The sequence below is a fragment of the Heterodontus francisci genome, chromosome 27, assembly GCF_036365525.1.
Source record: "Heterodontus francisci isolate sHetFra1 chromosome 27, sHetFra1.hap1, whole genome shotgun sequence".
Lineage (NCBI taxonomy): Eukaryota > Metazoa > Chordata > Chondrichthyes > Heterodontiformes > Heterodontidae > Heterodontus > Heterodontus francisci.
In genome coordinates this window covers 47,063,651-47,086,791 of record NC_090397.1, presented here as the reverse complement: position 1 = coordinate 47,086,791, position 23,141 = coordinate 47,063,651, and the positions used below count along the sequence as shown (strand labels likewise).

At 42.9% G+C, this 23,141-nt stretch overlaps 1 protein-coding gene across 4 annotated transcripts in view; it reads left to right on the top strand.

Moving 5' to 3' along the window:
* LOC137384792 (SRSF protein kinase 2-like) overlaps positions 1 to 23,141 on the top strand; it is a 328,433-nt gene that overhangs the window by 29,375 nt on the left and 275,917 nt on the right. The window lies entirely within an intron of this gene.

The window sequence follows — 23,141 nt, the reverse complement described above, 5'->3', positions numbered from 1 at the left end:
TATACCACAAAAAGCAGGGGACCCAGTGCTGAGCTCTGCGGAATGCCACTGGAAACAGCCCTCCATTCGCAAGAACACCCATCAACAGTTACCCTTTGTTTCCTGCCACTGAGCCAATTTTGTATCCACCTTGCTACATTTCCCTGAATGCATGGGATTTTACTCTTTTTAACCAGTCTGCCAAGTGGGACCTTGTCGAAACCCTTGCTAAAATCCATGTAGATCACATCACAGCACTACCCTCATCTATCTTCCTTGTTACTTCCTCAAGAAATTTGATCAAGTCTTTCAAACAAGATCTTCCCTTAACAAATCCATGCTGACTATCCTTGATTAATCTGTGCCTTTCTAAGTGACGGTTTATCGTGTCTCTCAGAATTGATTCCAATTTGCCTACTACTGAGGTTAGACTGACAAAATTATTCTGTTTATCCCTCGCTCCCTTTTTAAACAGAGGTACAAAGTTAGTAGTCCTGCAGTCCTCCAGCACCACACCTGTATCCAGTGAGGACTGGAAAATGATGGTCAGACCTTTCGCTATTTCCTCTCTCGATTCTTTTAACAGCCTGGAGTACATGTCATCCGGCCCTGGTGATTATCGACTTTCAAGGATGCTACTCCCATTAATACTTCCTCTCTCCCTATGTTTATCACATCCAATACTTCAAATCGCATTTCCTTAACTACAATGGGCTGGATTTTACCTTTTAGGCTGACGGGAATTCGCCACCGACGTAAAAGTCTGTGGTGAACCTGGTTCTGCCCAGCCCGGGGATCCGTCCCGCATTCTACGTGTCCCCGGGCTTTAATTGAACCAGGCCAACATCTTCCGCCCCTAGGTATAGGTTACCTTTTTGGTCTTTTATGGACCCTACTCTTTCCTTAGTTATCCTCTTGCTCTTAATGTATTGATAAAACATCTTTGGGTTCACCTTGATTTTGCTTGCCAATATTCTTTCATGCCCTCTCTTAGCTTTCCTAATTTCCTTTTTGCTTTCACCCCTCCACTCTATTATCCTCTTGGCTTTCTGTAGTATTGAATTCTCTGTCCTTATTTCTTATAAAACGCCTATGCCTTTTTTTTTGAGGCATTGGTTATTTCCAATATGGTATTTTTGTTGCACAAAAGATGGGAGAAAAACGTGCTGAACCTGAAAAATGTTGCATATTTAAATATATATGCTTTATGAAAGCTGGATGGGCTCTTGTTGGTCCGATGTACTATGAAAGAGCAAATCTCAGCCAAAGTTATCTTGCTGATTTCATTGTAGGTGGAACTAATTTTACAAAAGAAAAAGAAATCTCCAGTCTTCAAGCATAATATCAGTATCCCTTTCCTGTGCCACTCCACTCATTAGGAATAGTAGGATTTCAGTCCTCAACCAGAACCCAGTGTTCTTCAGGAAATCACCCAGCCTTCCTGGTCAATGAGTAGAATTCTGCATTGTGCCCTGAGCAGGACTTTGTCCATAATCTCCTCTGGCCCTCTCACCGCCCTCGTACTCCCAGTAAGCAAGATTTTGGTGCCCTCCTCTCCGAATGTGCAAGACTATGGATACTAATTGAACTGCAACCTCTAATATCTTGGCTGTAAATTCACCCTGTTCTCAGACTGAGCAGAATTACAGGCATCGACACACTTGCATTTCCTCGAATTGTTGGCTGCCAATTGTTGCTGCCTGCTTGCTGATAATACTTCTCTTGTAATAAAAATGAAAAATGCTGCAAATACTCAGCAGGTCAGGCAGCATCTGTGGAGAGAGAAGCAGAGTTAACGTTTCAGGTCAGTGACCTTTCATCAGAACTGACAAAGGTTACTTCTCCAGTTCCTCCTTGAAATCCCACTACAGTAGCACCCACAGACTACCCCTACCATGCCTCAATGCCTCTTTTACAGCACCCTCTGATGCATTTCCCATCCACATCCTCCTCCTAGACCCCAACCTGCTGCCCACACCAATGTCTGACAGATCTATCCCTCAATCCCCATTGTTTCCGCTCATCCGAATTCCCCTTTCACAACAACTTCCAATTATACAGCGGCTTTAACGTGCCAAGTCACTTTGTAGGAGTAATACCAAAAAGAAAATTCTCTCTGAGCCACATAATGAGATGTTTGTGCATACTTGGTTAAAGAGGTAGGTTTTAAGGAGCATCTTAAACCAGGAAAGAGAGCGAGACAGAAGGGTTCAGGGAGTGAATTCCAGAGATTAGGGTCTAAGCAGCTGCAGGCATGACCAACAATGGTGGAGCAATAAAAATCGGATGTTCAAGAGGTCAGAATTGGTGGAGTGCAGGTATCGCGGAGGTTTGTAGGGCTGGAGAAGGTTCCAGAGCTAAGGAGGAGCGAGGCTCTGGAGGGATTTGAAAACTAGGATGAGAATTTTAAAATTGAGGCATTGCCAGACCAGGAGTCAATATAGTTCAGTGAGCACAGGGGTAACGGTTGAACAGGACTTGGTGTGAGTTAGAAACTGCCAGCCAAGTTTTGGATGATCAAGTTTATGGAGGGCGGAAGATGGGAAACCAGCGGGAGTGCATTGGAATAGTCTTATAGAGGTAGCAAAAGCATGCATGAGGGTTTCAGCACCAGGTGAACTGAGGTAGGGTCTGAGTCTGGCAGTATTACAGAGGTGGAAGCATGGAAGTAGGTAGTGTTAGTGGTGGTGCGGATATGTGGTCGGAATCTCGCCTAGGGATCAAATATGATGCCAAGGTTATGAATTGTTTGGCTTAGCCTCTGACAGTTACCAGGGTGAGGGATCGAGGCGGTGGTTAAGGAATGTAGTTTGTTGCAAGGTCCAAAGCCAGTGACTTGGGTCTTCCCAATATTTAGTTGGAGGGAATTTCACTGGATGTCGTATAAGCAATGTGGCAAGTTCGAGACAGTGGAAAGGTCGAGAGAGGGGGGTACTGAGGTAGAGCTGGTTGTCATTAGCGCACATGTGGAACCTGATGTGTTTTAGGATGATACGGAGAGGCAGCATGTTAATGCAAAATATGAGGGGTGTAAGGAGAGATTCTTGGGGGACTCCAGGTTGGGAGTAGGAAGAGAAGCCATTGTTTGTGATTCTCTGTCAAAGACTAGATAGGTGCGAATGGAACCAGGCAAGTGCAGCTGGATGTTAGAGGAGTGGTGTTGGAGAATGGTGTGGTCCTTACCCCCACGCCTTCCATTTCCCACCTTCCTCACTCCCTGAGATCTTACCTTGATTCACCTGAAAAATATCAATTAGTATTGATTACAATGCCACAGGAGGTTGGCTGATATATAAATATGGGACACTTATCTTTGAAATATTTACCTGAATATTCAGTTTTTAATGTGCAAAACTCCTAAATCCTTGAGTTTATGAAAATATTTCACCCACTAGGTGCTCAGGAAAAAAAACATTTTTTTTGCCTAAATTTATTTTTAATGTGTTTCATAGTTAACATAGGCTTTATTTTGTGCACTATATTGTATATTGAGATCTGCCACTAAATTGTTTATTGGATTAGCATGCTATGATTCACCACTCGTGTAGACAACGAATGAGGCCTAGTGGAGGTGGAAACGTGATTTTTTTTCATTGCTTTACATTGCTTTAGAAATTGCTGGAAAATGTATGTGGTAAGATCATATTGTACAGTCTTATTTTGAAGGAGAACAACATTCAGTGTGTTAAATTTGTAGAAGTGGGATCCCAAACTGATTGTAACCAGTCATTACAATGCAGAAAATTCATTTAAATTGTTACTGGAATGCTTGTGCTGCTTGAAATGTCACTTTGATGACTTCATGGATTTACTGACTTGCTGAACGGTCAAATTTGGACTCCATGGTTCCATCTTTTGTTGGGTTATCCTAAGGCTTGTCCATTTTGATGGTAAGTTATCTCAGTGATGATCTTCATCCATGGTTTCACTTCTTGATCTTGAAGTTACCTATGATAGGAAGCTATAAGACTAGGTAGAAATAGAAACTGTAAGAAACAACTACTGTAAGCAAAATGTAACATTTGACAATGGCTGGTAAGTAAAAAAAAAAATAATCTCCTTTCAATGAAAGTCACCTGCAGCTACAATTAGAACAACCTTGGGTGAAAGCATCATGTGCATGGTTAAACATGTCTGGATTTCTGTGTCTGGATTTTAACAGTTACAATTTCTGAAGGTATCAAGTGTGTCTCTGATATAATTATAACAATGGCTGATATGAATGTAAGTAGTAATTTAGTTTTTAGGAATGTCATGTTTTCTCATGGGCTGGAGGAAATTGGTACAGTGTTTATTTCTTTTCTCCCCCCTTTCTTTAGGTGTCTCTAGGTACTATTTCTCACCAAGAGGCTGGGCTCCTGATCATAAGGAGGTGCGTGAGAGCAGCATGGGGTGTTGTCTCTGTCTCTATATGTTTCTAACCCAGCTTAGCTTTATTCTATAAGTTGTATCACAAAATGTTATCTTAATAATAGAGATGCTTCAGGTCTATTTTGGGATTCAATGTAAAGTGTCAGAACCACATTTTGTAATGTTATTACAAAATCTAGTCTTCTCCCACCAGCCCCCACCCCACCCCACCCCACCCCCAAGTTGCTGCATCCTCTTTCAATTTGCTGGTTAGAAGAGGTCTTCTCTGAGGGTATTACCAAATTCAACCATGTGGTCAGCACACAGGCAGAATGTAAAATTTATCAGAATGGCTAAAGAACAGTTAAAAATCGTCACTGGAAGGAATTGAGTAATAAACAGTGCTGTGACTCTGTCTAAGATTAGGAACGTAATGTATGTGTGTGTATATGTATTAAATTATTTAATACAAAAGATGTTCAGGTAAATCTTGTCTGATAGAAATGGAATCGAGTATTCTAATTCTTGTCAGATTGGTCTGTTGCTTCTGGATGCAGTTGCTTCCTCCCAGTTATCAATTTTTAGTGATGGTTCAGGGGTTTCAGTAGAACTTTTTGTGAGTAAATCCTACTCTGAATAACATCAAATGCATAATTGTTGTCCTGTTATGGCATGTTCTTGGTCGGGAAAGTTGCCCTTTGTCGCAAAATTAGGATGAACTTGTTCTGAACACAATATTCATTAAGTAACCTGTGAAGTACTGGAACATTTGACCATTAAGCTCTGCCTAAAATGAAATTTCAGGATAATTTGGAAGAGGATGGAAAAATGAAAACACTTTCACATCATTGTGCTAATATGTTACGGGCAGGTGGGAAGTGATGGGGATAATTTCCATTTTTCACCCCTTAACTGACGGCAATTTTATTAGAAATGTGTTTTAATCCCTGAGTTGTTTAATGGTCAATGACAGGTTTTCTTGTATGTTTAAAGAAAGGTAAATGTTTACTGAACAACACCTGAAAATTTTCAAAACTTCACCCATGCGCGTGCGCACTCTCACCCTATCTCTTACACTCTCTCTTAAAGGCCTGCTCAGGTCTGCAAAAAGAAAAACTCGAGCCGAGCCCGACCTGCCCCAAGGCCTTACATTTTTTCCCATGCCTCAGTTCATCAGTTAACTTAGCTTCCACATTTCACTTTCTTGCTGATCTGCACAAACTTAAAATAATTGTAACAAAACCACCTTTCTCGTCAAAAAAATTACAGTAACAGTGGAGCCACTTACCTGTGATGGAGCATGTCTGACCCGGCCTGATGCGAGCCCGAAAGCCGGACCAGAAAGTGCGACCCAACCAGGCCCGAACCCAACACGTCTGGTTCGGGTTGGGTAGCAGGCCTTTAACTCCCTTTCTGTGCGCTGGCTCCCTCTCTCACACTTGGATTTACCTCTAACAATGACCTCTAAACAGTTGGATATTCTGTAGGTTTACAGTTTGCCATTGAACAATCAAAGAGCAGATTATTGTATTTCAGACACAACTGTACAAAAGAACTTTTATTAGTGCCACATAAAGCCCTTTTCATTTATGATCTTGCATAATAAGAGGTCTTGTCTTTCAGCATTATGTTTTTAAAATAGAAGCAGCTAAAGCAATTTTAATGTGCATCAAACCAGATGCTGGGGATTGTGGAAAAGATGCTTTACTTATGAACCAGTGTTTGAAATTGCAAAAAATCTCCAGCACTTCAAATGAATGCTGCAACAACAATGTTCATTTACGTTGGGCCTTTGACATAATAAAACGACCCAAGGCATTTGATAGGTGCGTTGTCGAACAAAATTTGATACTGAGCCGCAAAAGGAGATATTAGGACAGGTGACCAAAACGTGGTCAAAGAGGTGGGTTTTAAGGTCTGCCTTAAAAAGACGAAAGAGGAATTGAGAGGCAGAGATTTAGGGAGGGAATTCCAGAGCTTTGTGCCTAGGAGCCTCAAGACACAACCTCCAATGGTGGTGTGATGAAAATAGGGGATGCGCAAGAGCCCAGAATTGGAGGAGCACAGATAACTTGGAGGGTTGTAGAGCTGGAGGAGCTTAGAGATGGGAAGGGGCAAGGCCATGGATGGATTTGAAAACAAGAATGAGAATTTTAAAATTGAGGCTTTCTTAACCACGAGTCAGTGTAGGTTAGTGAGTGTGGGGTAATGGCTGAATGGGACTTGGGAGTTGGGGTATGGGCAGTACAGTTTTAGATGACCTCAAGATTACAGAAGGTAGAATGTAGGAGGCTGATCAGGAGTGCATAGGGATAGTCTAGAGTTAATAAAAAGTGAGGATGAGGCCTTCAGCAGTGGGTGAGCTGAGGCAGGGGCAGAGTTGGATGATATGGAGCTGAATGAAAGTAAGTGGTCTTCGTGCGAATATGTGGTCGATAGTGGGGGTCAATTTGACAAGGTTGCAAGAAGCCTGGTTCAGCCTCAGAATGTTGTTCAGGAGAGGGATGGAGTTGGTGGCTAGGTAGCTGGTATGTGGCAGGGACTGAAAACAGTGGCTTCAGTCTTCCCAACATTTAATTGGACAAAACTTCTGCTCCTCCAGTACCGGATGTTGGACTAGAAGTCTGGCAATTTAGACAGTGGTGAGGTAGAGCTGGGTGTCATGAGTGTACATGTGGAAACTGACCAGGTGTTTTTGGATGATGTCACTGAGGGGCAGCATGGAGATAGAGGAGGGGTCCAAGGATAGATCCATGGGCAAATCCAGAGTTAGTGGTGTGAGAGTGGGAAGAGAAACTATTGCAGGTTATTCTGTGGCTACAGCTGGATAGACAAGAATGGAAGCGGGCAAGTCTCAACTAGCTGGCTGGCAGTGGAGAAGTATTGAAGCACATGGTGTGGTCAGCTGTGTCATAGACTGTAGGCAGGCGGAGAAGGATGAGGAGTGGTAATTTACTTTTATCACAGTCATAGCTTGCCATTTATGACTGAGAATCATTTTAGTTCTGTGGCAGAGCAGAAACATGATTGGAGGGATTCAAACAGTAGTTCTGGAAAAGATGGACATAGATTGGGAAACAACAGCATATACAAGACTTTGAGAGGAAAAAGAGGCTGGAGATAGGACAGTAGTTTGTAAGGACAGAGGGGTAAAGGGGTTTTTTTGAGGGGAGAGGTGTTGATGGCAGACACAACACTGGCATCTACTCAACAAAGTGGAAAATTGCCTATGTATACCCTGTCCATTTAAAAAAAAGACAAATCCAATCTGGACAATTACCACCCCATCAGTCTACTGTCAATCATTAGCAATGTGATGGAAGGTGTCATTGACAATGCTGTGAATTGGCACTTGGCAACAATCTACTCACTGATTATCAGTTCAGGCTATGTCAGGGCCACTCGGCTCCTGACCTCATTACAGCCTTGGTCAAAACAAAGAGCTGAATTCCAGAGGTGAGGTGGGAGTGACTGCCTTTGACATCAAGGCAGCATTTGACTGTGTGTGATATTAAGGAGCCCTATTAAAATTGAAGTCAATGGGAATTGTCAAAACTCTCCACTGGCTGGAGTCATAACTAGCACAAAGGAAGTTGGTTGTTGTTATTGGAGGCCAAACATCTCAGCCCTAGGACATTACCTCAGGAATTCCTCAGGTCACTGTCCTAGGCCCAACCACCATCTTAAACATTCACCCCCTCCATCACCAGTGCACAGCAGCTGCAGTGTGTACCACCTAAGAGATGCACTGCAGCAACTCACCAAGGCTCCTTCACCAGCACTTTCCAAAGTCCCTTAGCAGCGGGTGATGGTCGAGGGTTGTTTTTGCGATTGGAGGCCTGTGAACAGTGTTGTACTACAGAGATCGGTGTTGGGACCCTTGCTGTTTGTAGTTTGCATTAATGATTTGGATGTGAATATAGGAGGTATGATCAGTAAGTTCGCAGATGACATGAAAGTTGTTGGTCTTAATATTGAGGAGGAAAGCCTTGGGTTACAGGCTGGTATGATGGGCAGAGCAGTGCCAAATGGAATTTAATCCTGAGAAGTGTGAGGTGATGCATTTTGGGAGGACTAACGAGGCAAGGGAATATACAATGGATGGTAGGATCCTGGGAAGTACAGAGGGACCCTGGTGTATTTTGTCCATAGATCACTGAAGGCAGCAGCACAGGTAGATAAGGTGGTTAGGAAGGCATATGGGATACTTGCCTTTATTAGCCGAGGCATAGAATATAAGAGCAGGGAGGTTGTGATGGAGCTGTATAAAGCGCTAGTTAGACCACAGCTGGAGTACTGTGTACAGTTCTGGGCACCACACTATAGGAAGAATGTGATTGCACTGGAGAGGGTGCAGAGGAGATTCACCAGGATGTTGCCTGGGCTGGAGCATTTCAGCTATGAAGAGAGACTGGATAGATAGGGTTGTTTTCCTTAGTGCAGAGAAGGCTGAGGGGGGACCTGATTTGAGGTATATAAAATTATGATGGGCATTGATAGGGTAGATAGGAAGAAACCTTGTCCCTTAGCAGAGGTGTCAATAACCAAGGGTTCTAGATTTAAGGTAAGGGGCAGGAGGTTTAGAGGGGATTTGAGGAAAACGTTTTTCACCCAGAGGGTGGTTGGAATCTGGAACACACTGCATAAAGCAGTGGTAGAGGCAGGTACCCTCACAACATTTAATAAGTATTTAGATGAGCACTTGATACGCAATAGCATGCAAGGCTACGGGCCAAGTGCTGGAAAATGGGATTAGAATAGATAGGTGCTTGATGGCTGGCACGGATACGATGAGCCGAAGGGCCTGTTTTATGTGCTGTATGACTCTAACTCGATGACCTAGAAGGACAGGCCAGCTGGTGCGTGGGACCACCACTTGCCAGTTCCTCCCGAAGTCACACACCACCTGATGTGGAAATACATGACCATTGCATCACCCTCCCTAACAGCACTGTGGGTGTACCTACATCACATGGACTGCAATAGTTTAAGAAAGTGGCTCGCCAACAGTTTCTCAAGGGCACTTAGGAATGGGCAATAAATACTGGCCTTGCCAGTGAAGCTCACATCCCAAAAACAAATAAAAAAAATAAGAAGCTTTGAAGGAGAGGGAGAACAGTACCTGAGGAGTAAGAACGATATATATCAGCTAATATGGGAACCAGGAAGGGAAGTTGAATGGTCAGGAGTTTAGTAGTTGAAGGAGCAGGATGTGGATCTCATGGACAAGATGAGTTCAGAGATAGTTTGAGGGGAGATGTGAGAAATCCTCAAAAAAGTTGCAAGTTCAGGGCTAGGCAGGAGGGAACCTTGGAGGATGTTTGGCCCAGTTGGCAATGGGAAGGGAGGGGGGCAGCTGATTGGGTGGTCTCAATCTTAATGACAGAGTAGTCCATAAGCTTCATACTTGTTGGAGGTGAGGGTGGAGGAGATGGGGAAGAGATTTTTAAGAGAATTTACAGTAGAGAAAAGAGGCCGGGGGTTATCATTGCATTCAAGGATGATTCTGAAATGGTGAGCAGTTTTGGCAGACAAGAGCAGGACCTGATAGTGCTTTGTGGTCTGACCAGATCTGGAGGTGAATGGCAAAACCAGTTGTGTGCCCTATCCATTCAAGTCTGTGTCTCATGGGAATGGAGATGAAAACCCTAATGGAGGGGAACGGTGAGGGTGAGAGTGGTTATCATGGGGAATAGGGCATCAAAGGTGCAGGTGAGGGTGTATTGGCATAGATCTGTAGTGAGTGAAATTTACTGAATGGAGGGCTAATGGCTAGACAGTTGGGATTTACAGTTGTAATTGAATTGGGAGAGAGTCTTTTTCCAGGGGTGAACACTGAATGAAGTAGGTTTGGAAGAGGGAAGTGATATGAGATGGCATTATCTGTGATTGACACAATGGGATTAGTGAGACCACGCAACGTGCCAAGGCACCTTCAACAGCACCTGCCATCTAGAAGGACAAGGACAGTGGATGCATGGGAACACCAGCACCTGCAAGTTCCCCTCCAAGTCATCCACTGTCCTGACTTGGAACTATATTGCTGTTCCTTCACCTATCACTGGGTCAAAATCCTGGAACTCCCTCCCTAACGGCACTGTGGGTATACCGACACCACGTGGGCTGCAAGCAGTTCAAGAATGTGATTCGCCACCACCTTCTCGAGGGCAATTAGGGATGGGCAATAAAAGCTGGCCTTGCCAGTGGTGCCCACATCCCAAGAACAAATATATTAAAAAAAAAGCAAGGTCAAGGTGGGTGGAGAGATTGTGAGGTTAGGAGGGCAGTGAGCTCAGAGGGGGAGAGAGAGAGCATGCATGATGAATTAAGATGGAGGTTGAAATCTTTGAGGATAAGAACACACTCTGTGCAGAGGCTGCAGGAGGAATGCAAAGAAGATATCTTGGTGAGAGAATTCTTGTGGTACTAGGGTGGGTCATAGATAATGAGGATTTTAATGAGAGGCAAGAGGGTTGCGACAAGGTGAGATGCTCAAAGGAGGAGCAAGTGCCTGAGAAGTAGGGGGACAGACCAAGTTTGATTTTGGTCATGAGAGCCGAACCACCACTGTCACATCTGGGCTGGTCAAGTGATGGAAGGTATAGCGAGGTAAATTTGATAAGAATGCTTGAAGCTTTCTTTGAAAGAGGTTTCTTTTAGTGCATAACATCGAAGCTTGGTCAAAGGGATCAAGAAGGTCAATTACTGTGTCCAAGAAAAATATGAAAAAAATCAATTTTGAAGTAGTCTAAAATGTAAACAGGGACTTGCTAATCATGTACTATTTACAGTGAATATCTATCACTATTAGAGAAACTTTAAAGTAAATTGCTTGAAAAAGGAAATGTGACAATCAGGAGCCAGCTGATAGCTTGTTTGGTTGTTTAGAACTTAAAACTATTTATTTTCATCAATCATGAAACAAACTATACTGTACAAAATATTGCTTATGAAGCATTTTGCTGAACTGTATTAGAACATGCAATTGCTGTATTGCCTGCCACTTCATGTAACAAGCTGAACTAAAATTGTACATGAAATGTTAGCAAAAGAAATTCTGTTTCTGATGGTGACTGTCTCATGTACAGAAAGTTTAATTAACCATTTTGTCAATAAAAACTGTTCGGTGCAAAGACTCTAAGAAATACCTTATGATGGAGCCATTCCAATTTATCACTGACATACAACCCATTATTCTTTGGGAACTAACTTCACACTTCTCTCTGTCTCTCTCTGGCGCTTGCCCGCTCTCTGGCCCTCGCCCGCCCTCCGTCTTGTGCTCGCTCGCTCTCTCTGGCTCTCTGCTTGGTCTAATCACCATATTCTAAATGGAGGACAACATACTCTATTCAAGACCAGCCAACTCCTTTTATCAGAAACCAATTCAATCAAGAGTTACTTTGGCTAGAGCAGCTTAATTGTTATATGTGGAATGAAAGCATATGTGGATTATTAATATCTCATCACATTCTATGTGTTTGCTACTGTTGTCATGTGAAGGTTTCTTTTTTTATGATCTCAACATGCTGAGTCTCTGATCTTTCATCTTAAAGCACAAACACAAGTAATACAAAATGTTAGTCATAGAAATTGAAATATTTCAAAATGAATAGATTGCAACAATTCTTCTTTTGGGCCTCCTTATCTCGAGAGACAATGGATACGCGCCTGGAGGTGGTCAGTGGTTTGTGAAGCAGCGCCTGGAGTGGCTATAAAGGCCAATTCTGGAGTGACAGGCTCTTCCACAGGTGCTGCAGAGAAATTTGTTTGTTGGGGCTGTTGCACAGTTGGCTCTCCCCTTGCGCCTCTGTCTTTTTTCCTGCCAACTACTAAGTCTCTTCGACTCGCCACAATTTAGCCCTGTCTTTATGGCTGCCCGCCAGCTCTGGCGAATGCTGGCAACTGACTCCCACGACTTGTGATCAATGTCACACGATTTCATGTCACGTTTGCAGACGTCTTTATAACGGAGACATGGACGGCCGGTGGGTCTGATACCAGTGGCGAGCTCGCTGTACAATGTGTCTTTGGGGATCCTGCCATCTTCCATGCGGCTCACATGGCCAAGCCATCTCAAGCGCCGCTGACTCAGTAGTGTGTATAAGCTGGGGGTGTTGGCCGCTTCAAGGACTTCTGTGTTGGAGATATAGTCCTGCCACCTGATGCCAAGTATTCTCCGAAGGCAGCGAAGATGGAATGAATTGAGACGTCGCTCTTGGCTGGCATACGTTGTCCAGGCCTCGCTGCCGTAGAGCAAGGTACTGAGATTGCAACAATACTCTGATAATATAGTTATACTTCAAGTACTTGAATGACCAAAAATTAAAAAAAAATATATATTACTATAATACTGTCTTTGCTATTCAGAGTTGGATATGCCATATATGATATTGTCACAGTCCTGTAGTTTTTTCGGGTCTATGCAGTTTACCTTTTAAGGCTTGCAAGGGATCAGTATTGCTTTAAGAGCCAGCAAGCCTCAGGAGTTATAAAAAGATGCATTTTCGGTTGCTGTTAGAAACAGCCATTTGGAGACTGCGATTCAAAGGGTGCATTCTTGTTACCATAGATATTGCCAATGGGAGTGAGTCTGATGCAATACATTTGTTACAATTCAGTTTTGAACTGGCTTTTAGTGGAGACAGTTTGTTCTAACAGAACAGACAGACAGAAGACACAGCTGTGGTGTTCAGGCACCTGAAAAAGAGCGCTCAACCATTTAAACTGAAGGAATAGGAATTTACTTTGTTTAATTATTATCTCTCAAAATTCTAAAATGTTAAGTCAATCCAAGACACAGATCTCTGGTAATTTAAACCAAAGGAAGGGAAGTTAGACTGATACAATCTTTTATCCCTCAAAAACTCTAAAGTCAGCTTGATTCTATCGAAAGTGTTTGCAAGTCGTTAATTGTTGAAATTCACTGGAGAAGGAAGCAACATTCTGTGAGGACTTCGAGCAACATTGGACTGTAACTTTGCAAGGACTCTAATTTTTTCTATTTTAAATGTTTATATCTTCTTCGTGTTTACGAATTTAGTTCTTCGAATTAGAGTTAATTTGTTGATTGAAAGACACCTGGTTTGGTTAGCGTCATTCGGGGGTTAATAGATGGTACAATTTGGTTGGGTCTTTCTTTAATTTGGAAACTTTTAAATGATATGTTAGCCGATCAGTAGAGCAAAGGGTTTGAATTAACAGTGCGTTGGTCCCACCACAATCTGAATCGTATATTTTGATTGGGGGCTTGAACAGGAGTGGTTGGCTGTAACAAGATACAAAGTTTTTTTTTTAAAACTGAAGAAAATTGTGCAACAAATCATGTATATGAGCTTCTATTGTAGATTTTGAATTTCTCTTCTTTGGCTGCTGTGAACTTGGGTCAGCTATAAGATACTTTCTTGTGCTCAAAGGCGTCAGACACATTCACATTTTATGCGTCTTTAATGTTATGGGAGGTGACACACACCACCCTATATCTATTGTACAATAGCATAACCTGGAGATATATAGCACTTTTTTGTGACCTGCACCAGATGCGTGTGTCTTTGGTGCATGTATTTTTTTTCCAATCTCTCCAAAATCTGACACCAGAGATAAGACACTAGTTAAAGTGAGGCTTGATTCAAATATTAAAGCTGCTTTATTCTACAGTAAGGTGAAAATATAGAGCAAAAATTATGATCTGATTAACTTAGTTTGATCAATATAATTAGTGATGTTACCCCACATTGGTTGTCTTACTTGAGATTGAATAGTTCCTCTGCAATCTGTCCCAGAGCCCAGGGCAAATGGTGTCTCATCTCCGGTGTCAGCTTCTCCAGTGGGTGGCTCAGTGGTTAGCACTGCAGCCTCACAGCTCCAGGGACCCGGGTTCGATTCTGGGTACTGCCTGTGCGGAGTTTGCAAGTTCTCCCTGTGACCGCATGGGTTTTCGCCGGGTGCTCCGGTTTCCTCCCATGCCAAAGACTTGCAGGTGATGGGTAAATTGGCCATTGTAAATTGCCCCTAGTGTAGGTAGGTGGTAGGGAATATGGGATAACTGTAGGGTTAGTATAAATGGGTGGTTGTTGGTCGGCACAGACTCGGTGGGCCGAAGGGCCTGTTTCAGTGCTGTATTGTGAAAATAAAAAAATAAAAAATGATGACTTCTCCCTCCCCTCGAATGAAATCCCCCTAACTTGACAACGACTCATGCTTGCTCACTTGAATTAGCTTTAAAAAAAAAAATTCATTTATGGGATGTGGGCATTGCTGGTTAGGCCAGCATTTATTGCCCATCCCTAATTGCCCTTGAGAAGATGGTGGTGAGCTACCTTCTTGAACCGCTGCAGTCCATATGGGGTAGGTACACCCACAATGCTGTTAGGAAGGGAGTTCCAGGATTTTGACCCATTGACCGTGAAGGAACGGCGATATAGTTCCAAGTCAGGATGGTGTGTGGCTTGGAGGGGAGCTTGCAGCTGGTGGTGTTCCCATGTAACTGCTGCCCTTGGCCTTCTAGGTGGTAGAGGTCGTGGATTTGGAAGGTGCTGTCTAAGTAGCCTTGGTGCGTTGCTGCAGTGCATCTTGATGGTGGTTCTGCTACTGTGCGTCAGTGGTGGAGGGAGTGAATGTTTGTGGATGCGGTGTCAATCACATGGGCTGCTTTGTCCTGGATGGTGTCGAGCTGCTTGAGTGTTGTTGGAGCTGCACCCATCAAAGCAAGTCGAGAGTATTCCATCACACCCCTGACTTGTGCCTTGTAGATGGTGGACAGTCTTTGGGGAGTCAGGAGGTGAGTTACCCGCCGCAGGATTCCTAGCCTCTGACCTGCTCTTGTAGCCATGGTATTTTTATATGGCTACTCCAGTTCAGTTTTTGGTTAGTGGTAACTCCCAGGTTGTTAGGGGATTCAGCAATCATAATGCCATTGAACGTCAAGGGGAGATGGTTAGATTCTCTCTTGTTGGAGATGATCATTGCCTGGCACTTGTATGGCATGAATGTTACTTGCCACTTATTAGCCCAAGCCTGGATATTGTCCAGGTTTTGCTGCATTTCTACATGGATTGCTTCAGTATCTGAGGAGTTGCGAATGCAGCTGAACATTGTGCAATCATCAGCGAACTTCCCCACTTTTGACCTTATGATTGAAGGAAGGTCATTGATGAAGCAGCTGAAGATGGTTGGGCGTAGGGCACTACCCTGAGGAACCCCTGCAGTGATATCCTGGAGCTGAGATGGTTGACCTCCAACGACCACAATCATCTTCCTTTGCGCTAGGTATGACTCCAACCAGTGGAGAGTTTTTCCCCTGATTCCCGTTGATTCCAGTTTTGCTCGGGCTCCTTGATGCCATACTGTCAACTGCTGCCTTGATGTCAAGGGCAGTCACTCTCCACCTCACTTCTTGAATTCAGCTCTTTTGTCCACGTTTGAACCAAGGCTGTAATGAGGTCAGGAGCTGAGTGGCCCTACGGAAACCAAACTGAGCGTCAGTGAACAGGTGATTGCTATTAATAGTGTCGCTGTAGTCACAGGTGTGAATGATCACTGCAATGTCAAATTATCTTTGTGGTAATGTCACTGATCTTTTTATACCTCTAAACTCTAACGAGAGTGAAGACCTAAACTGCTCAATGTCTCTTAAGACAGACCCCTCATCTCTGGAATCAATCTAGTGAACCTCCTCTGAACTACCTCCAATGCAACTACATCCCCCCTCAAGTAAGGAGACCAAAACTGTACGCAGTACTCCAGATGCGGTCTCACTAATGCCTTGTACAGTTGCAACAACACTTCCCTACTTATATACTCTATTCCTTTAGCAATACATGCCAAAATTCTATTTGCCTTCCTTATTACCTACTGCACCTGCATACTAGTTTGCTGTGATTCATGCACGAGGACACTCTGATCCCTCTGCACCAAAGCACTCTCAAGTTTCTCTCCATTTAGATAATTTGTCTTTCTATTCTTCTGACCAAAATGGATAACCTCACACTTCTCCACGTTAAACTCCATCTGCCAAATTTTGGCACATTCACCTAACCTATCCATATCCATTTGTAAATTTCTTATTTCTTTTTTGCAACTTACTACCCCACCTATTTTAGTGTCATCTGCAAATTTGGCTATAGTACCTTCTATCTTTGTATCTAAGTCATTAATATAGATTGTAAATAGTTGGGGCCCAGGACCGAACCCTGTGGCACCCCACTAGTTCCATCTTGCCAACCAGAAAAGGACCCATTTATCCCCACTCTCTGTTTTCTGTTGGTTAGCCAGTCCTCTTTCCAAGCTAATAAATTGTCCCTAACCCCATGTGATCTTACCTTGTGTATTAACCTTTTGTGCGGCACCTTATCAAATGCCTTCTGGAAGTCCAGATGTACTATATCTACAGGTTCCCCATTATCCACTTATTACATCTTCGAAGAACTCTAGCAAATTAGTCAAACCCGATTTACCCTTCATAAAACCATGCTGACTCTGATGGATTGCATTTTGACTTTCTAAATGTCCTGTTATTTCCTAAATAATGGATTCTAACAATTTTCCAACGATAGATGTTAAATTAACTGGTCTATATTTTCCTACTTCCTGCCTCCCTCCTTTTTTGAATAAGGGTGTTAGCATTTTTCCAATCCATTGGAACCTTTCCTGCATCCAGGGAATTTTGGAATATTATAACCAATGGATCCACTATCTCCGCTGCCACTTCCTTTAAGACTCTAGGATGTAGGCCATCAGGCCCTAGGGGCTAGTCTGCCTTTAATCCCAATAATTTGCTCAGTACTTTTTCCCTCGTGGTGGTGATTGAACATGATAAGGCTTTGGGAAATCTGTAGCTTTGTGGTTTACACAATCGGGACATTATTGTATTCCTTTAGCGAGACCTAACATCTCTAAGCAGGATGTTAAAGAAGTATTAATGGCATCCAGTGGTAGGGATTTGAAGGAGAAAAGGCAAATTATTTCAAAACTACATCGACAGTTTGCATGTCCATCTTGTCATAGATTGAAGATTCTGTTAAAAGATGCAGGGATAATCGATGATGACTACACTAAACTTATCGAAGATATCAGTGGAAAATGTGTGATAACTGTATATATATATAAAAAAAAAATACAGGAGGATGCCATCGTGACCCATAGTGAGTCTCCCGTTAGCAAGGGACTTTAATGAAGCCGTAGCAATGGATTTGAAGGCATGGGATAAAGAAAAAAACATTTTTATTCTACAATTTATAGACATGGCGACTAGATTCAGTCTGTCGATGGTAATTTATAGTAAAGACAAAAAAGTAATAGTGGACAAGATAATGGAAAGGTGGATAGGAACAAGGCTGGGAGCACCGGCTAGGTTTCGAACTGACAATGGAGGAGAATTTGCCAATGGTGAGTTTAGGAGTATGTGTGAAAATATGAATATTGTAGTAATGCACACGGCAGCAGAAAGTCCTTTTAGTAATGGGATTTGTGAGAAATAGTGCTGTGATTGGCAAAATGCTCTGAAAATTTTTTAGCCGACCAGCCAAATTGTAAATTGACTACTGCTCTGGTGTGGGCAGTACATGTGAAAAACATGCTTCAAATGGTTGGGGGGGTGCTACAGCCCATATCAATTAGTTTATGGCAGGAATCTGAAAATACCTTCGGGAATATGGGCTGATCCCTGGCTTTAGAGGGGTGTTACGACATGGTGCGAAAGGTGTCTCGGGGTCCCCCTCAGCCTTCACCCGGTCTTACCGTAACAGAGTTTAATTTTAAAGACATTGTGTATTTAGCTCTCCCTTGGTGAATCATTGTTCACTGCTTTCCAATTATAAGGCAAAGAAGCCAGCACAAACAGGTTTTCTTAAGTTTAAAGAAGAAAAGTTGAAAGTTATTAAACTTTAACTTAAACTCTAATTCTGTTGACGCCTACGGTTACATGATGTGCCCACGCTAGCATGCATAGGTGATACGCACGTGCAAATAGAGACAGAAAAGAGCTGAATAAAAATAAAGTGGAAAAGTTTGAGGCAATATCTGAAGAGTTTTTGTTACAGTTCTTCAAGCTCACTGTAGAGTCCTTGATTGTAGGTAGATCTTGCTTTTCGTTGGGGCCCAGTATTCTTCTTAAACCTTGTTCGCTGTAGGAGACTTTTCTCTCGGGGTTCATGTGTCTTCAGTGGATTCAGAGGCTTGTGAGTAAGAGATGAGAGCAGACAGGAGAGGTCTTCTCAGTCCAGGAGCAAACAGTCTTTCTCAGTTCAACGTCTCTGTGACCAGTTTAAAAGAAAACCCTGCAGCAGCCAGTTAGTCTTGTGACCAGCTGGTCTAACCAGTCCTGGCCCTTGTGAATTGTATCCTCCTTTAGCAGGCCCTGGAATGTGCTTCCTCACCTTCGATGTTTGTTAGTATGTAAATGTTTTTTTCCAGCCACGGTTGATTTGTTTAACAAGTCATTTCCTTGCTTCAGCAACAGCTGAAGATCAATGTTCATATGACAAAACCAATGTGCCTCATTCTTGGCAGGTGGGGGCCTGCATGACAAGGGGACTATAATTAGTTTGATTTTTGCAGAACATTTGAATGCCATGCTTGCAGGGAGAAGAGCATTTATTAAGGTGGAGGTTTCAGAAAAAATCAGGAGAGCTTTGAGGTATTGGATCGGGCCAGCAGAAAAGAATTTTAATACCGGGGCATGGTGTATTACAAAAGAGAAGGGCAGAAAGAATGCAAAATGGTAATTTTGCAACATGGCAACCAAACCATTCGAGTACATTCCTCGCAGCTTATTGGCATTGATTATACATTGACAGAATCTGAACAAATGATGAACACTGATAATTCACCATGTACTTTGCATACACATACATATCTTGAACCTTTTAGGGGCAACAGATTTTGGCAGATAATGGGCTAACTGAGAGTGGACCAAGTGATAGTGAAGATCAAAATAAGGTTAACAGCTGAAAGTTGGGACTAGAGTGACGTATATACCAGAAGGGGCTAGTGAATGGAGGGACGCCACCATTATCGGAAGGGCAGGAAAGGTCACAGGAAAATACAAACACTGGCTGTGCAAGACAAGGGACAGGATATCAGACCAATAGATTGGCAGAAGGAAGTGAAATTGTGGAAGGCCAGAAAACGTAGTGCAAGTTCAGACAGTGGACCTGAAGATGATCGGAGTCCAAGGAAGAGGTCACAAACTTGTGAAAGGAAGTCTGGTTGTTGGAGGGACAGGTCAGGTAGTCCAGAAAGGGATAGGAAATCAAGTCAGGGACGTGGTTTCACAAGAGCACGAACCAGAGAGCAGGCAAGGAGAGCCACAAGAAATAGGAGCCCTTATGATAGAAAAGCTCTAGTGGTTACTAACAAGTTAGATGGTAAGTTGGGAAAGGACGCAAAACAAAAAAAGCTTGACAGTTGGAGAGAGTTGGGCATATACATGGAGGTGCCAGCTAGAGGACAACCAGCATTGTCCCATAGATGGATCTGTACAGAGAAAGTACTTCCCGATGGTACGTAAAAAGCGAAAGCCAGACTTGCAGCTCGGGGATTTGAGAAACAACTAGACGACCAAGAAGTTCGAATAGACTCCCCAACAGCAAGAAAAGCAAGTTTGAGGATTTTCATAGCCGTTGTGGTGACAGTCATGGGAATGTAAATCCATTGATGTCAAAGCAGCATTTTTGCAAGGGGAGAAATTTCACAGGGAAGTAATTTTAAAGCCACAAAAAGAAATTGGAGATATAGAAGGGAAATTATGGAAGTTAAACAAGTGTGTTTATGGGCTAAACTATGCATCTGGGGTGAGGTATTTTTCAGTTAGGTCTGTCATACTAAAATCTGGTTGGAGTCAGCTAAAAGCGGATCTGGCAATGTTTGGTTGGTACTATGAAGAAAAGCTAGAAGGCATTTTCTTGATGCATGTAGACGATTTTCTGTGGAGAGGATCTGCGGCATTTGAGAAATTTGTGGTAGATAAATTTCTGCAGGAATTCAAAATTGGAAGTCAGGCTTCCAGAGCTTTTAAATATATAGGGTTGAATATTAGGCAGACTAAGTTGGGGGTAACCCTAAATCAACAGTTTGACCTTGAGAATGTTAATAGGATCCCAATAAATTGGGCCAGATCCTCTCAAAAGTAAGACTCTGCAACCAAGGAAGAAGCAGACCAGTTAAGGAGCATAATTGGGCAATTAAACTGGTTGTGTGCACAAATTAGGCGGATGCTTGCTATGATATATTAGAATTGAGCACCATGTTGAAACGTGCTACTGTTGGGGAAGTGCTGAAAGCAAATAAAACATTGAAGAAATTGTGTTTTCACAAGTGTATATCAAGTTTCCAGCATTGATGACCCAGAAGAAGTGAAATTAGTCATTTTTAGTGATGCCTCACATGCTAATCTTCCCGATGGTTATTCGAGCGCAGCAGAGGTCGTTATATTTTTGGTTGTAAGAAATGATAAATGTTGTCCATTAGCCTAGGAATCGAAGAAAATAAAGAGGATAGTTAAAAGCACCTTAGCTGCTGAGACACTTGGACTGATGGAAGCAATAGATATGGGTATGTATTTATCGAGTATTTTAAAGGAGCTCATATAAGGGGCAATCGAAGAAATATTTTCCTATACAATGCTATATAGATAACCATTCTCTCTGGGACAATGTCCATTCGACAAAAAGTGTCACAGAAAAGAGGTTGAGGATTGATCTCATGAGTATAAAAGAAATGTTGGAAAGAAATTTCCAAAATAAAATGGGTTGACGCAAGTCATCAGTTGTCAGATTGTTTTACGAAGAGAGGTGCTTGTTCAAAGAAATTGCTGGATGCCCTCAAAGATGGCCGTCTTGTGTTGTGGTGATTTAGGAAAATGTGGAATGTTTTTTAATGTTAACATCGCTTTGTAATTCCTTTAAAGTTTTTTAAAAAAAATAGGAATATACAGTATGTTAATGGCTTGTGTTGTTGAAGGTTAATAGTATAATATAAGGTACAGAAAAATATTATTTTGCCTCTTTTTCATATATATGAATAAAATGTAAATGTATTTAAAGAAAAGGGGTATCTGTTGGTGTCTAAGTTCTATAAATGGATGTTAAATACCTAGTAGTTGAAGGTAATAGGGTGAACAGGTGTTGGCTGTTGATTAGTTACGTGTGAGTGTGTGCGTGTCAAGAGCCAGCCAGCGCTGGCTGGTGTTAGGAGTGGAGAAGTAAGCTCTGTGGCAAGCAATGAACAGTCTCCACCAAAACATCTTCGTCTCTGTCTTCTTCACAAATAGGCTTGGAGGTTTCTCTAAGAGGCCCAACCATCTTCAGCTGCTTCATCAATAACTTTCCCTCCATCATCAGGTCATTTGCAACTTCTCGGATAATGATGCAGTCCATGCCCACGTGAGCAAGACCTGGACAACATTCAAGCTTGGGCTGATGAGTGGCAAGTGCCAGGCAAGAGAGAACTTAGCCATCTTCTCTGCATTACCAGCAATAAGTCCCTAACCATCAACATCCTAGAGGAGGGTGTCACCATTGTCCAAAAATTTAACTAGACCAGCCACATAAATACTATGACTCCAATAGCAGGTCAGAGCTTGGGAATTCTGTGACGAGTATCTCATCCTGACTTCCCCCAAGCCTGTCTACCATCTACAAGGCACAAGTCAGGAGTGTGATTGAATACTCTCTACTTGCCTGGATGAGTGCAGCTACAACAACACTCCAGAAGTTCGACATCATCTGGGACAATGCAGTCCACTTGATTGGCAACCCAATCACCATCTTAAGCATTGACTGCCTCCACTACCAGTGTACCATCTATAAGATGCACTGCAGCAACTTGCCAAGGTTCTTGAGACAGCACTTTCCAAACCCATGACCTCGATCACCTGCAAGATCAAGGACAGCAGACGCAGGAGAACACCATCACCTGCATGTTCCCCTCCAAGTCACACATTATCCTCACTTGGAACTGTATCACCGTTTCTTTACTGTGGCTGGGTCAAAATCCTGGAATACACTCTCATCATGTACCTATACCACATGGACTGCAGTGGTTCAAGAAAATGACTCAACGCCGCCTTCTCGAGGGCAATTGGGGATGGGCAATAAATGCTTTAAAAAAAAAAATAAGTACTTTGGGGTTCAGCCAAAGGGTGAAAATGGGTGCTGAGTGGGTGAAATGCTACTAAGACCATCCTGTTTGAAGGTCTGGATTTAGCGTGCTATTTCAGTCTTATGTGCTGATTTACCATAATTTGAACATGCCTGGAGGTGCTAAACAGCCACCTGCAGGTTTAGCACATATGCTGATTAGACAATTTTTGTGAAGCAGTATCTTGGCTCCTTGTACCCAATTCCACTGAAGGTGTAGGATGTTCTGCTTGGCACATACCTCTACGTTGCAGGATGGCTCGAGCACAGAGGGAGCGGGTGCACAGGTTCTTGAATACAGCACTGGAGGTTCTGGTGGAGAAGGTCCAGAGGAAGGAAGATGTCCTGTACCTGCAGGAGGGTGGGACACCACTTCACACTCCTGTTCTCCCTCTCCATCTTGCAGATGGTGCCACTCTGCCTGGCCTTGTGTCGTCCTTCTATTCCTTGTCCAGACCAAGGTGGCCCCTTAGCAAGATGCCCATGAGCAAGCACTCCCTTTCTGGAGTGAGTTTTCTGAATCTTCAGGTTGCTGGAGGGAGGGTGAGGCATCCAGTTAGAGAAGGGGCTGTCATCAAAATGAGTTTTCTACTCAGTCAGGTAAAGAGGGATACTATTGACATACAGGGATAGCCGCATTCTCTTTACCAGCATAAGTGAAGGTATGTTTTGTTGAAT